Genomic DNA, 21239 nt, shown 5'->3' with positions numbered 1-21239 from the left:
TGCTGCAATCTCATAATAAAATTTTAATGGATAGGAGTTATTTTGTATGGATGAGCACAGAAAGTGTGTTTTTCTTTTTTTTAAGATAGAAACTACTCTTGGTGAAGATGCTATTAACGTTGAGATGGCAACAAAGGATTTAGAATACTACATAAATTTAGTTAATGAAGCAGTGGCAGGGTGTGATAAGATTAACCCCAACTTTGAATGAATTTCTACTGTGGGGTAAAATACTATTAAACAGCATTGAATGCTACAGAGAAATCTTTCATAAAGAGATGTCAGTCAATGCAGCAAACTTCATTGTTGTTTTATTTTAAGAAATTGGCACAGCCTTCAGCAATCACCACCCCGATTTACTAATCGGGTAATGGCTGCTTACTAGCAGCCATTAAAATTGAGGCAAGATCCTCCACCAACAGAAAGGTTATGACTTGCTAAAGGTTCAGATGATTGTGAGCATTTTTAGCAATACAGTATTTTTAACTAGGTTATGTACATTGAATTTTAGACATAATGCTATTGCATGCTTGATATAGTATAATGCAAACATAACTTTTATATGTGTCGGAAACCAAAAAGCCTGTGTGACTCAATTTCTTACAATATCTACTTTACCACTGAGGTTTGGAGCAGAGCCCACAATAGTTCTGAAGTATGCCTGTATAAAGACAATAATTAGGCTGGGGGCAGTGGCTCACGTCTGTAATCCCAGCACTTTGGGAGGCCGAGATGGTAGGATCACGAGGTTAGGAGATCAAGAGCAGCCTGGCCAACATGGTGAAACCCTGTCTCTACTAAAAATACAAAAATTAGCTGGGCATGGTGGCATGTTCCTGTAATTCCAGCTACTCGGGAGGCTGAGGCAGAGGTGCTTGAACCGGCACCCAAGAGGCAGAGGTTGCAGTGAGCCGAGATCGTGTCACTGCACTCCAGCCAGGGCTACAGATTGAGACTCTGTCTCTCTCTCATTCTTTCTCTATGTGTGTGTGTGTGTGCGTGTGTGTATTGAGACTGTATTAGGTGTTTCAGGTTTTTAAATAGAAATTTTCATAAATATCCTCTATTACTGTTTGACCATGTGAATAAATTGGTTAGAATGTATGGAGAGAAAGAAAATAGGATAGAAGGAATAAGGCAAAATCCATAGTATACACGACACCAAATGTATAACTCTCATAAGTGAAATAGATAACAGAGAAATAACCCATATGAAAAAGACCTGTGGAAGAGCAGTGGTTTTGGACACTGACAAATTTTGAGTCATGCCATTACCCTTCTGAGTTAATCCTGCTTAGGCTCTCATTTTCTTACCTGTTAATAATAATAATAATAAAACTCAGCATATCACAGGGTACCTATTATTGTGAATAAAATTATATTTTAAGTGCTTTGGATGAATTGAAGGCATAAGAATGTAAAAATAAAAGAGAGAGAAAGTTTAAACAACTTTGTTAGATGGTGGAAAATGAAGGAAATTTGTTTACACTGCTCTCGTCTTCTCCCATTTTAATGTCTTTATTGTTTTGGTAATTGGTTAGTTACTAGCCCTCTCCAGAAACTCAAAGAAGAGTCCCAGGATTCGAAGCTAAGCCTCGATATTTACAAAGGTAATGAGTCTGTCAGCCATGGGAAGTCAAGTGCTCTTACTGTTTGGTATTGCTCACCTCAAACCTAACCTAAAGGGACACCTTTCTTGAGGGATAACAGTTCATTTGTCTTCATGCTAACTCTATCAAGGAATTTTCCTGTGCAGAAAACAGCTAGTTTCACTAAGCTCTGTATGTGCGGTGTTTTTTATGTAGTGCACTGACAGCCGGTAACCAAACCTAATCCATCAAACTCATTTCACCTAAGACCTCAGGTATAACTCCAATTCTGATCCTTAAGGTAAAGGTGTCACTGAAGGACTTAGTTCCTGAACTTTTGTTTTTGAACACATAGTACTCTGGGGGTTGGTGTAGAAGTGTTATTTCTCTTGTACTGAAAAGTGTAGTCGTTATTTTTGGATGTTGTATTTAAAAACATTACATTTGCCTTATAACTTACTTATAATAGCTGCAACCTTGTTCAAGCAGCCGTTGATGGAGTTGCTCTTTTGCACCAGCAGGCTTGCAGTTTAGTAAACTGTGCGGTTTTAATTTTTTTATTTAATGCAAATGAATCTTTCGGAAATACTACATTATTCTTGGTACCATAAAAATCAGGTTTTTAAATTTTGTGTAAACTTCAGAAATTAACCTAAGAATTTGGATGTATAGCATTGATCTTTAAAAAGAATCTAATACTTTAAATTGTGTCGTGTAGGTTTAAAGCATTTTTTTGGGGAATAGAGGTATTTTAACATATCTCAAAATTATTTCTGCCAGCTATTTAATATTTCTCAAGATTGAGAGAGACCTAAAACAGGCATTTTAGAACTATTTCTGTTCCACAAAATGTCTGCACTTTGTTTTCTCATGTGTTTGTTGGACAATTCAGTGTTTTCTGGAGAACGGGGATCATTTACAGATATAAAAAGATATTAAGTAACATTTTCTCTGTAGATACATACTGAGCTGAAAATACTGGGTAACGGGTAAGAAAGCATTAAAACCAAAGATCATGTCTATCAGTAAGTTAGCAGAGCTCACCCTGCTGTTAGCGACCTTACTCCAGTAAGAACACAAAAACTCCTGTGTATAACTGAGTACTATTTCATGCGGAGGAATTAATAACAACATAGAAAAGAAACTTAACACGTTTGGTGGTGTGTATTTTTTTTAAATCATTATATTACCAAATAATATTTACTTCTATTAGGTTCATTTGAATACTCAAAACCTTGAGATGGACCAACTTTGACCTTCAAAAATTAGTCTATGATTGCTTTGGAGAAATGAGAGCAGCAAACACTTCTGGATTCAGATAATTTTTAGAACTTTCTTTAAAAAAGACATAATTGTTAATTAGCATAAGTCATGTTATAAAATTCTGTCTTTGAAATTTCTTGGATCTTCAAGGGAAACAAGTTATTTTATTTTCTTTTTGAGACAGAGTTTCGCTCTTGTCACCCAGGCTGGAGTGCAATGGCGCGATCTTGGCTCACCGCAACCTCCGCCTCCTGGGTTCAGGCAATTCTCCTGCCTCAGCCTCCTGAGTAGCTGGGATTACAGGCACGCGCCTCCATGCCCAGCTAATTTTTTGTATTTTGAGTAGAGACGGGGATTCACCATGTTGACCAGGATGGTCTCGATCTCTTGACCTAGTGATCCACCCGCCTTGCCCTCCCAAAGTGCTGGGATTACAGGTTTGAGCCACCACGCCTGGCCCACAAGTTATTTTATTTAACATTTATGCATGAAGATAGCATTCTTGTTTCCTGATAATGCTTAAATCTCTGAAAAACCGAATTTTAAATCGGCGTCAAAACTTTGGCATAATGTTTATAGGTGCAGTAGTTTATAAGACAGTACTATTTGGCTATGGTAATGACTTTTTAACCAAATTGGATTGCAATTATTACCCCTGTCATCACATTTCAACTGCAGTCTATTTAAATGTCATTGATATAATTTGGAAATAAGTATTTGCAGCAAGTCAGACTTGAATTATGAACATGTAAATACATTCTGGTATTTCTAAATTTAAGTGTCTCTTTGAAAGTAGGTTTAAAGATTATAAAAGCATATGTAACTTTTTTTCCCCAAATGGTGAGTCAAGTTCGAAAATGGCAAAGGTTTATTTTAAGTAAACATTCACTGTCTAATGAAACATATAAGATTAAAGCATCAAAAATCTGTGGACACAATTACTTACTTTGGGGCTCAGAATATGATAACATTACAATTTAGCCTTAGCAAAGATGATGGGAAAATTTCTTACTATGTTAAATGCTTTAGAAACTTTCCCCAAATCACAAACGCAGTACAATATTTTTATCTTTTTTTTTTTTGAGATGGAGTCTTGCTCTTTCACCCCAGGTTGGAGTGCGGTGGCCTGATCTCAGCTCACTGCACCTCCACCTCCCGGGTTGAAGTGCTTCACTTGCCTCAGCCTCAGGTGCACGATGCCAGGCCAGCTACTTTTTTGTGTTTTCGTAGAGATGGGGTTTCGCTGTATTGCCCAGGTTAGTCTCAAACTCCAGAGCTCAGGCAATCTGCCCATCTCGGCATCTCAAAGTGCTAGGATTGCAGGCGTGAGCCACCAGGCCTGGCCAATATTTTTATCTGAAATACATAATGATTAAATACCATCTCCACAGTTATCATTCTCTCCCACTGTCTCTGTGCAACTCCGTCCTATTGTACTGATCTCGACACCACAGGAGAATAAAAGCACCTGCCTCTCTAAATAAACAAACTCAGGCTTCGGTTCCTTGGTGGCTCATCAGGGGAGTTCAGAGATAAATAATTTAATCAATTACTTGTTTTAATTTTATTTATTGTAATACAGTATCAGTTTAAATGATTTTTTAGAGATGAACAGAATATTATTTTGACTAAACACATCCATTATTTTGGCATCTTGTTAAACGTAACCTCACTGTCTGTTACTTAAAAGTAAATGGGCACATTTAAGCTCTTCCTCAGGATACTGGTCTTCTAACTGGCAAATTTCAGATTCTTTTTTCTTTTTTTTTTTTGCACTATGATTTTGCCTGGGTATAGTCTCAACTTTCACTCCTAATCAACCTTATTCACAAACTGACTAAATAATCGACTAAGATGGAGTGAAGACATGTTGAAAATACATCATTGGCTCAAAGTACCTTGTTTACCCCCAGCTATAGACCTCTTGTTTCTCATTCACGAATTCCTTTTTCTGGGTCAAAGCCTCTGAGAACTATTTACCGTGAGGTACATACGTGTGGGAATTCAGTTTACCTCAGTAAACGTGTGTTGAGGGTCTTTTTCTGTGAGTGTGGCAAACACAGAGCTGTGGGGAAGGAAAGAATGACATAGATTCTGCCCTTGAAGAGCTCACAATATAATAAGGAAGGCAAATCTTTAAGGGGAAAATTTAAATATTTGCATATGTACGAAGGGAACACAGAGGAAACTCACTGTATTAGTTAGTTCTCCACTACTCTAAGAAATACCCGAGCCTGGGTAATGTATAAAGGAAAGAGGTTTAATTCACTTACAGTTCTACATGGCCGGGGAGGCCTCAGGAAACGTATAATAATGACGTAAGGGGAAGCAGGAGGCAAGCTTCTTCACGTGGCGGCAAGAGAGAGGAGAGTGAACCAGCAAAGGGGGAAGAACCCTTACAAAACCATTAGATCTGTGAGAACTCACAATCATGAGCACAGCATGGGGTCCGATCCCTTCCACCACTTCCTGCCCTTAACCCGTGGAGGTTTGAGATGAGATGCGGGTGGGGACACAGAACCAAACCATGTCAACCACTTACTATAAGCTGGGGCTGGGGACAGCACTGGGGAAGACAGTAGATTACCTGACCATTATCTGGGCTCTTAAAGGGTGAGCACATGGTAGCCTGATATCAGAGGATGTATTTGTGTGTGTGTGTGTGTGTGTGTGTGTGTCTGTGCAGATGCTTGTGTGTGTTGGGGGCATAGAGAGTGGGTGAATAGAGGGTAGGAAAATGAAAGACATTTCAGCCAAGTCCATGTAACTTATATTAACATGCTTTAAAAAGGCATGAAATAATATTGTGTACAAGGAATTAAATTACAAAGTCACTCAAGGATAAGAAGAAAATAGTGAGAAAAGAAACTAGATAAGTAGATATGGTCAGGGCACAATAGGCTTTATATTCCGTCCTAAGGACCATGGCCTTTATTCTGTAGGTGGTAGAGTAGCATTAAAGGAGAAAAGTGACAAAGTTAAATCTACAGTTTAGAGGAGTGATTTTAGCAAAGGCTCAGAGGAATGGGTTTCAAAGAGGGCAAGTCTGCAATGTGGCAGGTTACGGGTAGGAGACTATGGCAACAGTCCAGCCTTGATTGAGGACAGCAGTTAAATGTAAGAAGAGAAGATGACATATTTGAGAGAGAGAAAAAATTAGCCATGCCTTTTATTGCCACCATTAACCTTTTGGCATATATTGACATCTTATATTAGAGGAGCACAGGACATGGAGAAGGAGACCTGTGTGCATGCAGTGAAGTAGTGTTGAAAATTAAATGAGTTAATACTATGGACAGTACTATAAAAGTGTTTGCTATTATTGTTATTATTGAGGGCATGAAGAGTAAAACTCAGAATGATTTACTAACCTTAACCTACAGGCATCTGTGGAGAGCTGCACTGATGGTCTAGACCCTGGGGACATGGATCTTTTAGAAAGACACGAACAGAGAAGGGAAGGCATTCAAGAGAGTCTCAGTAGCTGTGGACAAATGGAAACTATCTTACAAGCCAGATCAGTGCATCAAGGGAACACAACGAAAGTAAGGTGTGCTCTGAGTCACTTCATGCAGACAAAAGGAAGATATTTGGATTAGCCACAGCTTCTGCTGTCCCTTAAATAGCAGCAGGATGCATTCAGAATCCCCTGAAAATAAGTGTCATTGTATTCTCTTTTATGCTACCATCCTCGGAAAGTACACTAGGAAGATGCAAAAGCATTTGGATAGAAATCCATAGAAGTAACACATGTACATTCCATCAGCATTTTTACTTTGCCCAAGGATTTTTGTTGGACCTAAAAAAACTCCGATTTGTTTGGAAACAGGATTTGCATTTGCAAATAGATTTACAGGCAGATCCAACAAGCAGCACTTTGCCATTTGCAAATCCACTTGAAACATCTGGGTTCCTGTCTAGCCCTAAAATTCTTATATAAATGGACAACCCTAAGATCATAGTTTGGACACGATTTTTTAAAAATCAAGATAAATGCTAAGTAATTTGCATAATTTGTTGGTTTTGAAAGCACAACCCATTTTGTTAACAAAATGAAAGAACAAAGAGAAACTGACCTTTTCCTCGTAAAGGAGAATTAAATAAATGAAATCAATAAACAACAATAAAAGCTCTTTGACTTCGTTAACTGGAAAAAGGCTGTGTGACATTTCCGTGAAACAAGCTTGTTAACAAGGTTTTAATTTAGACTGAAATTTTACCTATTCTCCTAATAGTAAAATATATATTTTTAAAAACTGTATTAATGAATTATTTGTTGTAAATCTGAAGATATATCCTAATTGCAACTTCTTTATATAAAAAGGAAACTAGTAAGGTTGTCCTCTAGTATAAAAAAAGTGTTATAATATAGCTAAATATATACTGCACCAGTAGACTATAAGAATTCCATTAATGTTCCATTGGTATCATCAATGAAGTAAAAGGCAAAATGGATGCATTGCTTCTGCTCCACCGGGTCTGTAATGAAGCAGCATTATAGCAGCTGCTGTCTTTTTAAACAGCTTTGCTTTTTTTTTCCCGAGGCATCACTTGGTATATTGCAAGATTCTCCAGAAAAATATCTTTTGACCTTGTGGTCCCTCCTTTACATTATTTGTATTTTTTCCCGAGAACCGTGGCCTTCCATTTGCCACTGTGGTGCTATGCCGTAATTTAAAATGTACAATGGAAATTTCAAATAAAAAGAAGAGTTTGAGATTGGTTCTGCCAAAGGCATCTGTGGCAGTGAATCCTAATATTTCAGGAATGTTGGCCATTAGAAAGTCCCATAGCCTTTAGTGATATGATGGAGAACCTGCTAAGGGAGTGGAAATCTCAATCATTCTTTTCTTTTCCTCGGTGAAGAAAATATATACGAAGCCTTCTACAAAGGTGCAATTCATATTTTGTCAAACTATAAAGCCATAGTGCTGAGCTAGATTCCCATCCAGTTAACCTGTATGTTTCAGCTGTTGATTGTCATGACACGACACTGATTGCCATTGCCAGATCATTCATGCAGCAATACACTCTCATTGCTAAGGTGGCCTAAACGAACAGCCAGGTCTATTGAAGTTAGTTCATTTTCTCTCTCTGTCTCTCAATCTCTCTCTCTGTCTCTCTCTCTCTCTCTGTGTGGGTGTGTGAGTGTGTGTGAGTGTGTGTGTGCGTGTGTGCGTGAGTGTCTGTGTGTGTGATTTGACAACTTCTATACACCCACTGGAAAAAATAGAAGAGATTTCAAGGCTAAAACTTTTACATGAGGAAACTTAAACTTTTGAAATTACGTTTCCCTGGGTATCCTTATTAGAAAGAGGTGCAATATATGCACAGAAGCACAAGAAAAATATAATGAATGCACTAAATTAACTGCAAGTAAGAAATTGTTGAATAATGATAATACTTGAGCTGCCTTTCTAAATTCTACAAGGTGAAGTTCTGGGTTTCCTATGATCTAGAAATATCTGACACTCTGTAGATAATCAAAACATATTGTCAAGGTTTGCCAACCAGAATTCCCCTGAATTCCAAAATTTCCAATTGATTACTCTTAGACGATCTAGCTCAGAATTAAGATGTCTAATAATAGGCTGGGCATGGTGGCTCATATTTGTAATCCCAGCACTTTGGGAGGCTGAGGTTGGTGAATTGTTTGAGCTCAGGAGTTTGAAACCAGCCTGGACAACATGACGAGACCCCATCTCTACAAAATTACAAAAATTAGCTGGATGTGGTGTTATGCACTAAGGAAGCTGAGGTTGCGGTGAGCCAAGATTGCCCCACTGCACTCCAGCCTGGGCAAAAAGTGACTCTGTCTCAAAATAAACAAATTATTAAATAAATGAATGAATGAATTGATCTCCAATAATAATTCTTACTCTTACATTTACTTATGCACTAAAACTCCTGCATCTACTCATCTGAACTACGCCGACAGATATATATTTCTTTCAGTGAATGGTCCCAGCATTTATCCACCGCTGACAATAGCCACTGGATTTATTCGCCATACTGTACTTCAAATCAAGTCATCTTGACCTATTAATTCTCCATCTGATATAGCTCTTAATTCCATTCATTATTCCTCACCATCCTGGCACCGCTTAAGTTTAGAATCTCAGTGCTTTTCCCTTTGATTACTGACTATTACATTTGATTACATTTCACAAATTTACCTTTCTTGTTCTTTTTCATTTCTTTTTAATTTATTCTGTGCACAATTATCAATGATCTTTCTAAACATCACACTAGTATGGCACTCATCTATTTTAAAAGGTATCAATGGTTTACCATCTTGTTAAAGATGAAATGAGATCTCTTTAGTGTATGCAAGATTCTTCATGATCTGCCTTCTCACGCCTTTGCGGAAGATCCTTACTGGATCCTTAGCAAACTACTTGCAGTTCCTCAGATGTGTGATGCTTTTTCTTGCCTCCTTCCATTTATATGTACTATTTCCTCCGCATAGAATGTTATCTTAGTTTTCCCCATGATCAGCTTTGGCATTTCACTTAACACAGTGCATGACCTCCTCTATGGAGTATCTGTAGATCTCCATGCTATGGATTTTTTATTTCTCTGAAACAACTAGTGTATACCTTCAGCATAGAACTCATAATATGATACTATAATGCCTATTGTACTCACTTCTTCCAGCATGATGTGAGGTTTTTGCTAGTGAGGATTGTGTCTTAAATCTTTATCTTTAACAGCAATGATATGCTTGACTTGAATTCATTCATTCAACAAATACCAATTAAGTAGCTATTATTTGGAAGGAATTCTTCCAGCCATTGAAATGAGCAAATCAATGCTCCTACTTCGTAGGTGGAGTTTTGTCCCCCAAAGCGCACGTAAGCTTGCCAGGCTGGCAATACCCCGTGTGAATTGTCAGAAATCATTTCTGGGAGAAGACAGTGTTGTTCAGGACATGCTGGGAGAGGACAACTGGAAACTCTGCATGTGGAGCTCTTGGTTCTGCCTTATGTATCTCTTCCCTTGGTTAATTTTGATCTGTATTTTTTCACAGAAATAAGCTGTAACCATGAGTATAACAACTTTTCATCAGTTCTGCTAGTCATTTTAGCAAATCGTTGGTTTATGGGGAATCCTTGACCTTGCAGGTCTTGTCAGAAAGAGTGGGCATGGGACCTCTCTAACTTTTCAGAGGCTAAGAAATGTGGGGCAAGTAAATATTTGTGAACATCACTGTGCTTGCTACTGTCCTCCACAATCTATTTTCCAACTAGCAGCTAGGGAAATTCTCTAAAAAAGGTCATTTTACCTTTCTGCTCAAACCTCTCCAATGATTTTTCAGTTCATACGATAAAAACCAGATTTGTGAATGTGGATTATAAAGGACATATATAATACCGCCTTTTGGAAACTTCCTAATCTCAGTGCCAAAAAGCTTTCCCGGCAAGCTATCACTTAGAGCCCAACTGGCTTTCCTTGACCATTTTAAACCTGCATCTGTCAGGAATTTTAAGCTTGTTATTCCCTTTGCCCTTAATATTCTTTTCACTATTTTGCCCATGTATCATTTCCTGAGTACTTTCATCAGTACCTCCTTCTCTAATGCGCCCCTTAAACTCCCATGGTGATTTTCATAGGGCCATCCCCATATTGGCATTCCTTTCACAATGCAGTTTTCCCATCGCCCATCTGCCCGACCATATGGCCAAACCACTGGCTACCATGAGTGGTAGCCAGTAAAAGCCCAAACATAGTGGACTTTTATCACCCTTCAATTCTTTCATCACTGCAAGGAAAACAGTATGCTAACGAACTCATTGAACTGATTCGTTCTTACCTTCTTCAATCAGTCTTTTCATATGCTGGTCTTAGTGCAGCAATCTTCCAAACAGGATGCGGTGTTTCTGCCTTTAAAATGCCATCCATAAACCAAGCATCTCTTTATTGGTCAACCGAGAGCTGTTCATAGGGCACTGCCCATGTGACCATAGGATCTGTCAGTGACTCATGTGGTTCCAAGTCAGACCTATGGGAGAGAAGGCTCAGTAATTACTGTCCTGCATTCCCTCAGTAGCATGTTTCTACACAAACCATACTGATTTCATTATGGAACTCTTCTGGGAACTGCCCTCTTTATGAAAATATTTCTTCATCCTCTCCTAAGACACTACGGGTATTTCAGGTTTCAAGATTATCTTATGTCCTTCAGTCATAGGACCAGTTTTAATTAATGCCCAACAAAGACCCAGGAATTTGTTCCACAGGCACCTGTTTTGCTCAAATATTCAATTATAAGGAAGAGGAAAATGCCAGATATAAGTGATGGGGAGGAAGGCAGCAAACCACATTGCCATGTATGTACCTCTGCAACAATCTTGCATGTTCTTCACATGTAACCCAAAACCTAAAATGCAGTTTTATATATATATATATGTAAAATAAGAAAGAGGAAAACAGTTTTTGAGAAGTAAAAAATAAGAGACTTCACCCAGGCAGAGAGGTCTAAGAAGGCCTTCTTAAGAAATTTAAATATATACTAATGTCAGATTATTTTAGCAAAATGAACAAGAGTGTTTCAGGCAGAAGAAATACTGTGTGCAGAATCCCTGAGCTGAGTAAAAGCCTGAAACATTTAAGGACCTAAATAACAGCTCTAGGAGAGTGGATGTGGGAAAGTGGCTTGAGATGCAGCTAAAAACATACAAAGGGCAGAGGTTTTTAGACCTTAATTCTTATTGCTATATATTTTTTAAATAAGCAACCTTATGTGTATTATAATCAATTCCAAAATATACATATTGTGACAGAAAGAGGAGAAATTAGAGAGTATATACCTGTCAATAGTATGAAATGCTATTTCCTAGATGTTACTTATCTTCTCTATAGCAGACACATTTCTATGTAACCCTTATCAGAGAGGTACAGAGACAAGGGAACTTTGTAAGACCAAGGTTATTTCAGGTTCTTCTCGTTGGCATGACTCAAGAAACTTTGTGGAATCTGGGAAGAGCTTCTTTTTTTTTTCAAATTTGAAGATGAAGAGCATTTTCTAAGGGTGTTTCTTGTAGGGCAAAGAAGAATGTAAGACTGCATTGTGATACAACATCCATAAAATGGGTTTGTTACTTCTACTTTTAGTTTGAACTCCCATGTGAATGAAGATAAAAGGGGAAAATAAGCCATAAAAGAAAAGATATTAGGTAACCTCCAACTTTGCAAATCTTATCTTCCCTGTAGCTCCAACTATTATAATTATCGTCAATCAAAATGAGTTGTCAGTGAAAAAGATTATCAGTACTTAAAACAACCTGATAAATGTATTATATAATAGATACTAGGTTAAGTATCATACTTGAAACAGAGTCCCTAAAATTATAGCTTTGAAAATGTATGCTTCTTGGCATGGTGGCCTCGGCAAGTCCATGAGTATTTTTCACTTGTAATCTAAGAAGCCTAATTTCCTTAATCCAATTCTTTAATTAATTATACATTCTTAAATTGGTTCGGCCATTGTGGAAACAATGTGGTGATTCCCCAAAGACCTAAAAACAGAACCACCATTCAATCTAGTGATCCCATTATGGGGTATATACCCAAAGGAATACACTCATAGAATCAGCCTAAATGCCCATCAATGGTAGACTAGATAAAGGAAATGTGGTACATATACACCATGGAATATAGCCATAAAAAGAGCAAGATCATGTTCTTTGAAGGAACATGGATGGAGCTGGAAACCTTAGCAAAGTAATACAGAGACAAAAAAGAAAATACTACATCTTCTCACTGACAAGTGGGAGCAAAATGATGAGAACACATGGACACATAGAGGGGAACAACAGACACTGGGACCTGTTGGGTAGAGGGTGAGAGGAGAGTATCAGGAAAAATCACTAAGGGGTACTAGGTTTAATATCTGGGTGATTCAATAATCTGTACAACAAATCCCATGCCACAAGTTTACCTGTGTAACAAACCTGCACATGTGCCCTTGAACTTAAAAGTAAAAAAAGTTACACGTTCTTAATTATTTCCACTCTAACTAGTTAATATACACATGACAAATATAATATTTAATATAAATGACAAGTATAATTTTAGGGAAATAATTTGCATCATTTCCCTTAAAAGTAGAAATATTGCTAAAATAAAAAGAAAAAGATTGTATTATTCACCTAAAAATAAAAAAATTATACAGCAGTGTGAGGGTCAGAAAGGGAGAGAATACAAAATAGCTGTTTTAGATGTATTTGATAAATTGGCAAGTTATTGATATATTTCTAGCCTAAATTTATTCATAAAACAAATGTTTATTGAATAGTTATTATTTGCCAGATACCAATCTAGTTATCTGGGTTAGTGTAGAGACCAATAAACGAAGATTACTGTCTTTGTGGGGGATGCGTTCTTCAGGCAAAGAGCGTCAATATATCGAAGCTTACTACAAGCTGATAAATGCTATGGAAACAAAAGGTATAACACAATGCAGGGATAGGTCATATCAGAGAAGGAATGTGTCAAGTAGAATTTTAACTACTTGGTAAGAATAGACTATATTGAGAGGGTGACAATAACTATATTGAGAATAGACTATATTGAGAGGGTGAGCAAAAACTTGAAGAAGAGAGGAACTAGTCATGTTTACATCTTACAGGAAAGATATTTTAAACAGAATAAGTACCTCAAAGGCATTAAGATGAAAATGTGCCTGGTGTGTTGAGAAAACAGTATGACTAGGGTAGGAATGACAGGAGATGAAAACAGGATGTAGAGAACCAGATCATCCAAAACCTTGGGTGCCCTTGTAAGGACGTCGGGTTTTACTGAGAGTGGTGTGAAAGGCTATTGGAAAGCCTGACGCAGAAGAATAACATGATATGTCTTATATCTAAAAGAATCACTGTGGTCCTATGTTGAAAATAGATTGTGGGGAACAAGACATAAGGAGAAGCAAGGAGACCAGGTAGGAGGTGTCATGGTTGGTTTTAAGTGTAAACTTGTCTAGGTTATAATGCCAACTTACTTATTCAGTCACTAATCTAGAAGTTGCTTAGAAGATATTTAAGATGTAGTTAACACCTATAATCAGCTGACTTTAATTAATGGAGATTATCCTCAATGACGTGGGTGGGCCTCACCTAATGTATATGTATATATATAGGTTTACAAATGTATGATTACGCATGCACACATTTGTATGTGTATATATATATATATATATATATATATATATATATATATATGTTTATAACATGTATATATGCACACACCCATATACATCTAGCCTATGAGTTCTGTTTCTCTGGAGAATCTTGACTGATAAAGAAGGCTGTTGCAACATTCCTTGCAAGATAGAATGGTGGCTGGGACCAGGATGCAATGCTGCAGGTAGTGAGAAATTACATGATTCTGGATTTATTGACTTCAGAATTTCCAGGCAGGTTGGGATGAAATGTAAGAGAAAGAGAGAAATCAAGGAGGGTTCCAAGGTTTTCTGCCTGAGTCAACTTTGTTCCTGAATCCAGGGACATCAGGAAATGATGAATTCAGATGTGACTATCATAACTAATACTTACTTAACTTGAAAAATACCTATCTGGGTATTACTAGGGAAGATATTCTTGCACCCAATAACAGAATTATGTAAGCTTGGGCAAATTAATTCACTAACAAGGCTAAGTTTTCTCATCCGATGAAAAGTAAGCAACAAATTCCAGGCTCAGACTAATGAAACTTGAAATTGGTGATACGTGCACATTATTTTTCAGAGCCTGACACTTAATAAGTTTTTAATAAACCATTTAAAAAAGTATTTGCATTTATTTCATTACTGAATATCGAACTGTACCAAGTACACACAATACTTGGCAATTAAGAGTTAACACAAGAAATGTCCATCTTGACACTGAATGAGGGCTGCTCCCAGGGAGGGGGCCCATAATCTTTGTCAACACAGTTCCCTCTAGTCAGAGAGCAAGTCCGAAAGTGGGAGGCGCTGGTTAGAACGATGTGTCAACTTGTCTGGGCTAAGAGATTCCCAGGTAGCTTTGAATACATTTTTTCTGACTGTGTCCGTGAGGGTGTTTCTGGAAGAAATTAGCATTCAAACTGATGGACTGAATAAGGAAGATCTACCCTCAGCAATTTAAGTGCCATCTTCCAACCTTGGGGGTCCAAGTAGAACAAAAAGGCAGGCATGGTGGCTCATGCCCGTAATCCTGTCACCTTGGGAGGCCAAAGTGAGAAGATCACTTAAGACCAGGAATTCAAGACCAACCTGAGCAACAGAGTGAGACGCAGTCTCTGAACAAAAAACAAAAAACCAGCCAGGTACAATGGTGTACACCTATAGTCCAGCTACTTAGGAGGCTAAGGCAGGAGGATCGCTGGAGCCTAGGAGGCTGCTATGAGCTAGGATCACACCACTGCCCTCCAGTCTGGGTGACAGAGCAAGACCTGTCTCTAAAAAAAGGATAACAAAAATAAAGAATCAAAAGGCAGAGGAAAGGGGAATTTGCTTTCCCTGTTTGAACAGGGGCACTCATCTGTACTCGGACATCAGGGCTCCTGGCTTTCTGACATTTAGACTGGGCCCTGGAATTATATGGTGGGCAGCCCACTCCCAGTTCTCAAGCTTTTGGACGAGGACGGAATTCCACCATAGGCTTTCCGTATTCTCCAGCTTGCAGATGGAGATCATAGGATTTCCCACCCTCCATAATCAATCACTGTAGCCAATTCCTGTCATCTGTCTATCTATCTATCCTCTATTCATTCTTCCATCCTATAAGTTCTGTTTCTTTGAGGAATCCTGAGTCACACAGGGATGTATCTGTTGGCAATCAGAAGTCAACACTTCGAAAGTCTGGGTGGATAATTTTCTTGGATAAAGGAGTTTTTGTGGGTGGGACACCACAATATCCATTTTACTGCAAACTGCTATGCTCACTTCTATCTGGTCAGACTCTTTTAAATTGATTATTGAAGGTGAACATTTAGAGCCTCTTATTGCTGCATTTATTTCCTGGATAAGCAGGGAAGCAGAAAAACATTTCCATCGCCTTTTGGAAGTTAATCTTGTGTTGGACATATGATTAGAGGTTAATTAGGCCAATCTTCTATGAACATGAGGAAGAAATGGCTTATCAATGTTTACAGTTGGTTTTATTAAATATAAAATTTGTATCATGTCCCATTTTCTTGGACAGATGAAGCTTTCTCAGGTGTGACTTATATTATTGATACATACAAAATCAATTATACGTATATAGCCACACTTCATATAAATCAACCAGAATTTAGGAAAATGAAGAATTTGTATCAATTACTAAGGCCCCAATGAAGTCCTTAGTTACCTGATTAAATACCTTATTCTAAAATCCAGTTTCTTAAAAAGGAAGTTAACATTTTCAAATATAAATACTTCTTTTATTTTTGAAGTTAAGATCTATTAAATACACTGTGAAACAGAGTCACAGCAGCATTAGCAGAAATCAGAAGATGGTGAGAAACGACCAAGGACATTTTCTATGTATGACATTTATCAAGACATGGAACCGATGTCTACAGAAAATACTCTAAGTATCGTCTTCAGAAGTAATCCACCTGAAGTCTGGGACCAATTTACTATGACATAGCAATTCCACCTTTTTTTTTCCTGGAGGTTGAAAGTTAGACAGTCTGGGCACTTTCCAGATTGTAATTTGAAAGGCGCTCAGCTACTACACAGAATTGTTAGTTTTCCCCCAAACCCCTGCCACCGCTGTGTGAAAGGAAAGGGAGGGGGCTGAAGGTACAACCTAAGGGTGTCAACTGTTACTTATTGAACAAGAACCTGCATACACAATGCCAGTGATGTGATTAATCATTCCCTGGTCCAAAAAGAAGGTCGTTCATGTTGAAATTTTGATTTATGTGTGTTCTTGCATTATCTCCTAAACCTAGCCACTTGCCAGCATGCACAGTGTAATGAGTTTGGCATTTGTGTAGGACTTTAAAAACATTAAATAATGAATCCCTCTAGAACATCTCCTTGTATTACTATATCCTACTCAATTTTTAAGTAGCGAAAATAGAGATAGTGTATAATTTCACTAAATCCTCAGATCAAGTTAGTAGAGAAGTAGGAATAATTAAATGTGTTCAAACATTATAATGTGGAATCATTAAACATGCCTCATAGAGTCCAAGTAGTCTCCACAGGTCTAGAAAACTGAGGCTTTCAAACTTACCAAGGAAATTAGGAGGTGAGACCGATCAAAGGGGTTTTTCTTCATATTTACTAGTGTTAATATCATCTATTATTTCTTCTGGCTTTGCTGTCTTCCTCCAGCTAGTATCTTACTCACTCAAAAACGGATTACTTTTTAACGAATTATAATTTCCATGTAAATTTTGACTCCATTCTTTAAAATGCTAAGGTACTAAACCTTAGAATATGTTTTTAATTGTTTTTAAAAATGTATATTTGCTATAGAATTAAAATTATTTATTCTACTATTGTGTGTAAATGCCTCGTAGCTGTTGTCTTTGGCTTTCATCATCAAATACTAGTGAACAGATCTGTGCGTCCGAAACGTTGAAAAGTTACCTTGTAAACCAAAATGTCTTAGCAATCATCTATGTGAAGATGGCAGCTGCTGAGATAAAATAGGTTTTCTGGAAAAAAAAAAAGAAGAAGCTCTTTCAAGCTGCCAAAGTGCCTTATGGTGCAGAGAAAAGAAATTTACATAGTCTTAGTCATAGCAGTTAAATCCATGGGATTTTAAATGGAGTAACACACACACACACACGTATATATATATTCTGGATCAGGAATATATACGTGCCTGGATTATAAACTGATCTAGGCCAGCCTGGGCTTGGTTTTGGCTACTTCTCACCTGTGGAGGTGAACAGAAATCAAGGTGCGGTACCTTTACAAAGCAGATAATCAATATAAGAATTTCTCATGTAAGGAGGGATTTCAGAGGAGGTCTTTGCAAACCGAAACAAAACCAAACATAAATGAAACGGAACAATATAACCCCTTTTGAAGATGACTGCAAGAAAACATAAGGGTACCTTGGCACTAAACAGCGCGTGAGAAAAAAAATCCGATGTTGTGAAGAAGCTGTGATTATGGGCTGGCCTTCAGGGGGGTTTGCAGCCTTGTTCCCACAGCAAGAGCTCAAGCCTTTCCTTTGTCGGCGGGGCTCCCAGATTGGTGGTGCCCCCTAGTGCCCAGCAGGAGCAAATGCAAATCCTCCAGAGAGGCTCCATCTGTTTTCTGGTTTTGAATCTTCGAAAAACTTCATGAGGGCAGTAACAAGGCAAAGTAAAAACTAATTAAGTATCAAGAATATGGCCAGGCTTGGTGGTTCACGCCTGTAATCCCAGCACTTTGGGAGGCGGAGGCGGGCGGAGACCAGCCAGGCCAACATGGTGAAACTCCGTTTCTACTACAACTACAAAAATAGCCAGGCGTGGTGATGGGCACCTGTAATCCCAGCTACTTGGGAGGCTAAGGCAGGAGAAATGCTTAAACCGGGGACGCAGGTTGCAGTGAGCCGAGACCGCGCCACTGCACTCCAGCCTGGGCGACAGAAGGAGACTCCAGCTAAAAAAAAAAAAGAAAAAGAAAATAAAAGAAAGCATTAAAAATATAAAGCATCTGAATGGGACAAGAGAAACAAACTTGAAAAGATATTCCAGATATTGGAAGTATCAACATACATAAACATTTAAAAATTATATTTACAAGGTTTAAATGGCTGGGCATTGTGGCTCAGGCCTGTAATCCCAGCACTTTGGGAGATTGAGGTGCGTGGACCTCCTGATGTCAGGAGTTTCAGACCAGCATGGTCAAGGTGGTGAAACCCCATCTCTACTAAAAAAAAAAAAATACAAATGTCAGCCGGATTTGGTGGCGTGCACCTGTAGTCCCAACTACATACAGATTCATGTATATGTATCTGTGTGTGTATATTATATATATATAAAATACATACATATATAATACATATAATATTATATATAAATGCTTTCTCTATTAATGGGATTAAAACAGTTGTTTTAACCGCACCAGAAAAAGTTGTCAAAATTGTCCTTTTTCTGGGCCATTAATCTAATAGTTAAGAATAAAATAATAATAATTAAGCTAGAATTAAATAAAGGCAGCTAAACAATGTCTATTTATTTGAATATCAGGATTAAGTAATATTAGCCTAAAAAGGAAGTCGAAAAAATAAGCTGAATGATAATGATAAAGCCATACAGAAACGTATATATGGATTTTTAAACATATTTATGTATAAAATTGTCAGACAGACAAAAAGTCTTGGAAATTAGTGAACTACCAATTCTGTTGCATTAGAAACAGAACAGGCAAAATCAAAAACAGAATTAGAAATTATACAATAGAAAAATATATAATGAGAGAATCATAAAAAACAAAAATGGAATTTCAAAAAGACTGCTTAAATTGATTATTCCTCAGATTAGACTAGTTATGACAAAAGAAAGGAGTCCCAAGTAAACTAGACCAAGAACTAAATCGAGACATAGCTCTATATTCTAAAAATAGTAAAGTGATATTAATAGGATAATATGAAGAACCTTTTAGTAATAAATTTACACATTTAGATAACATAGATAAATTTCTAGAAACACATAATTATCCAAAAGTGACTCCAGAAGGAAGAAAATACATAAATAGTATATATATAGACATTAAGAAATTAAATCATTAATCAAAAGCCTTCCCAAAAATAAACTTCAGTCCCAGATGGCTTCATTAATAGGTTCTGCCAAATATTCAAAGAAGAAATAATTCTATCTTCACAAACTTTCCGAAAATAGAAATAAAGAGAATATTCCCAAACTCATTTTATAAGGTTAGTATAACCTTGACAAAACCCCTGAAAAGAGTATATATTTCAAGAAAACTAAACTACATACCACTTTGACTCGTGGATATAAGTGTAAAACTCCTAAGCCAAATATTCACAAATGAAATCTAGAAAAATCTGAAGAAAAAATAATACATCATCTCTGGCAAAAACCCCAAAATGTACTGCAATTCGGTTTGGCACTAATTGCTTAGAATCAGCACAGACCCCACAGGTTTAAAAGGCAGGATTCCCAAAAAGACTGCTCTTCCTGCGGACCCCAGCAACACTCTGAGGCTCCTACATTCCCAAACTCACACTTCTGACTAGCTGGCTATAAAGTCAGGGGTTTCCCCAGCCCTCTCAATTTTTAGCACTTGCTAGAACATCTCAAAGAACTCAAGAAAGTACTATACTTAAAATCACATCTTTTTTTTTTTTTTTTGTAATATATGCAGATTAGGAGAATCAGCCAGATAAAGAGACCCATAGAGACCAGAGAGGTTGGTTCACTGCTAAGTCAATCAATGTAATTTATCACAATAACTGAAGAAAAGAGACAAATCTTAGAATTCTCTTAGCAGATAAAGAAAAAAATGCATCTTCCAGTTGTGATAGATTTCGTGCTAAAACACTTAGTAGTTCACAACTAACTGAAAGTCATTCTGAATACTTACCTGTCCCATGCTCAGTCTGTATACACAAATGGTCATTAAGAGCTATTGTTTCCAAGTGCATTTCTATTGCTTTTCTCTGTACCAGATACTGTTCTGCTTCTACCCTCTGTTATCTCTCATCATTTTGGTTGATCTATTTTCTTTTAATGTTGCTCATTTTCAATTCATCCCCCAAACTTTCTAGTATATACATCTGTTTACTTTAAGACCTTTCTTACTATTTTTCAATGAGTTCCCATGGTTTACAACATATAATCTGACACTTTGGAATTCCCCATACCACTGTAAAAAAGACTTCCACATATTAGTGGTAGGTTAGAAGTATGAAACTTCCAGCTTCAGAAACTGTCATGCTTAACCATATTTTGGGGATTTATAGTAGCAAATAAATCATATTAATTCCAAGAAAAATAATAGCTTGCATTTGGATAGAACACAGTAGTCTAAGTGCTCATATTTATATTATGACATTTTATAAGAGCAAGTATTATTATCCCTTCCTTCTTAATGAAATAATGAGACATAAGAAGTAAGTAATTTGTCCAACTAAATGGCAAAACTGGGAGTAGAACTCAGCTCCTGGTTTATAAGTTTAATACTTTTTCTTTCTAAATACAAATAACATTTTCTGCAAGAATTTGCCTCAGAAATTCCTCAGTATCTCTTAGCTACTGATAGCCAGGTGCAGTGGTTCACACCTGTAATCCCAGCACTTTGGGAGGCTGAGGCAGGCCAATAATAAGCGGCAAGAGATCAAGACCATCCTGGCCAACATGGTGAAACCCCATCTCGACTAAAATTACAAAAATTAGCTGAGCATGGTGGCTCACACCTGTAGTCCCAGCTACTCAGGAGGCTGAGGCAGA

The 21239-nt window shown here is 37.4% G+C and overlaps 1 long non-coding RNA gene across 1 annotated transcript in view; it reads right to left on the bottom strand.

Moving 5' to 3' along the window:
* The window catches only part of LOC118144435 (uncharacterized), a 60052-nt gene extending 42020 nt beyond the window's left edge, over positions 1-18032 (bottom strand). The window contains exons 1-2 of the long non-coding RNA XR_004729249.3: positions 17892-18032; positions 10666-10854 (exon numbers count right to left, since the gene is read on the bottom strand). This is a non-coding gene — a long non-coding RNA (uncharacterized LOC118144435). The remainder of the gene's footprint in view (positions 1-10665; positions 10855-17891) is intronic.
* Between the last annotated feature and the right edge of the window lie 3207 nt (positions 18033-21239).

The sequence above is a fragment of the Callithrix jacchus genome, chromosome 9 (genome assembly GCF_049354715.1).
Source record: "Callithrix jacchus isolate 240 chromosome 9, calJac240_pri, whole genome shotgun sequence".
In the NCBI taxonomy this organism is placed as follows: Eukaryota; Metazoa; Chordata; class Mammalia; order Primates; family Cebidae; genus Callithrix; species Callithrix jacchus.
The sequence above is the reverse complement of the archived record's forward strand: the minus strand, read 5'-3'. Positions and strand labels throughout refer to the sequence as shown.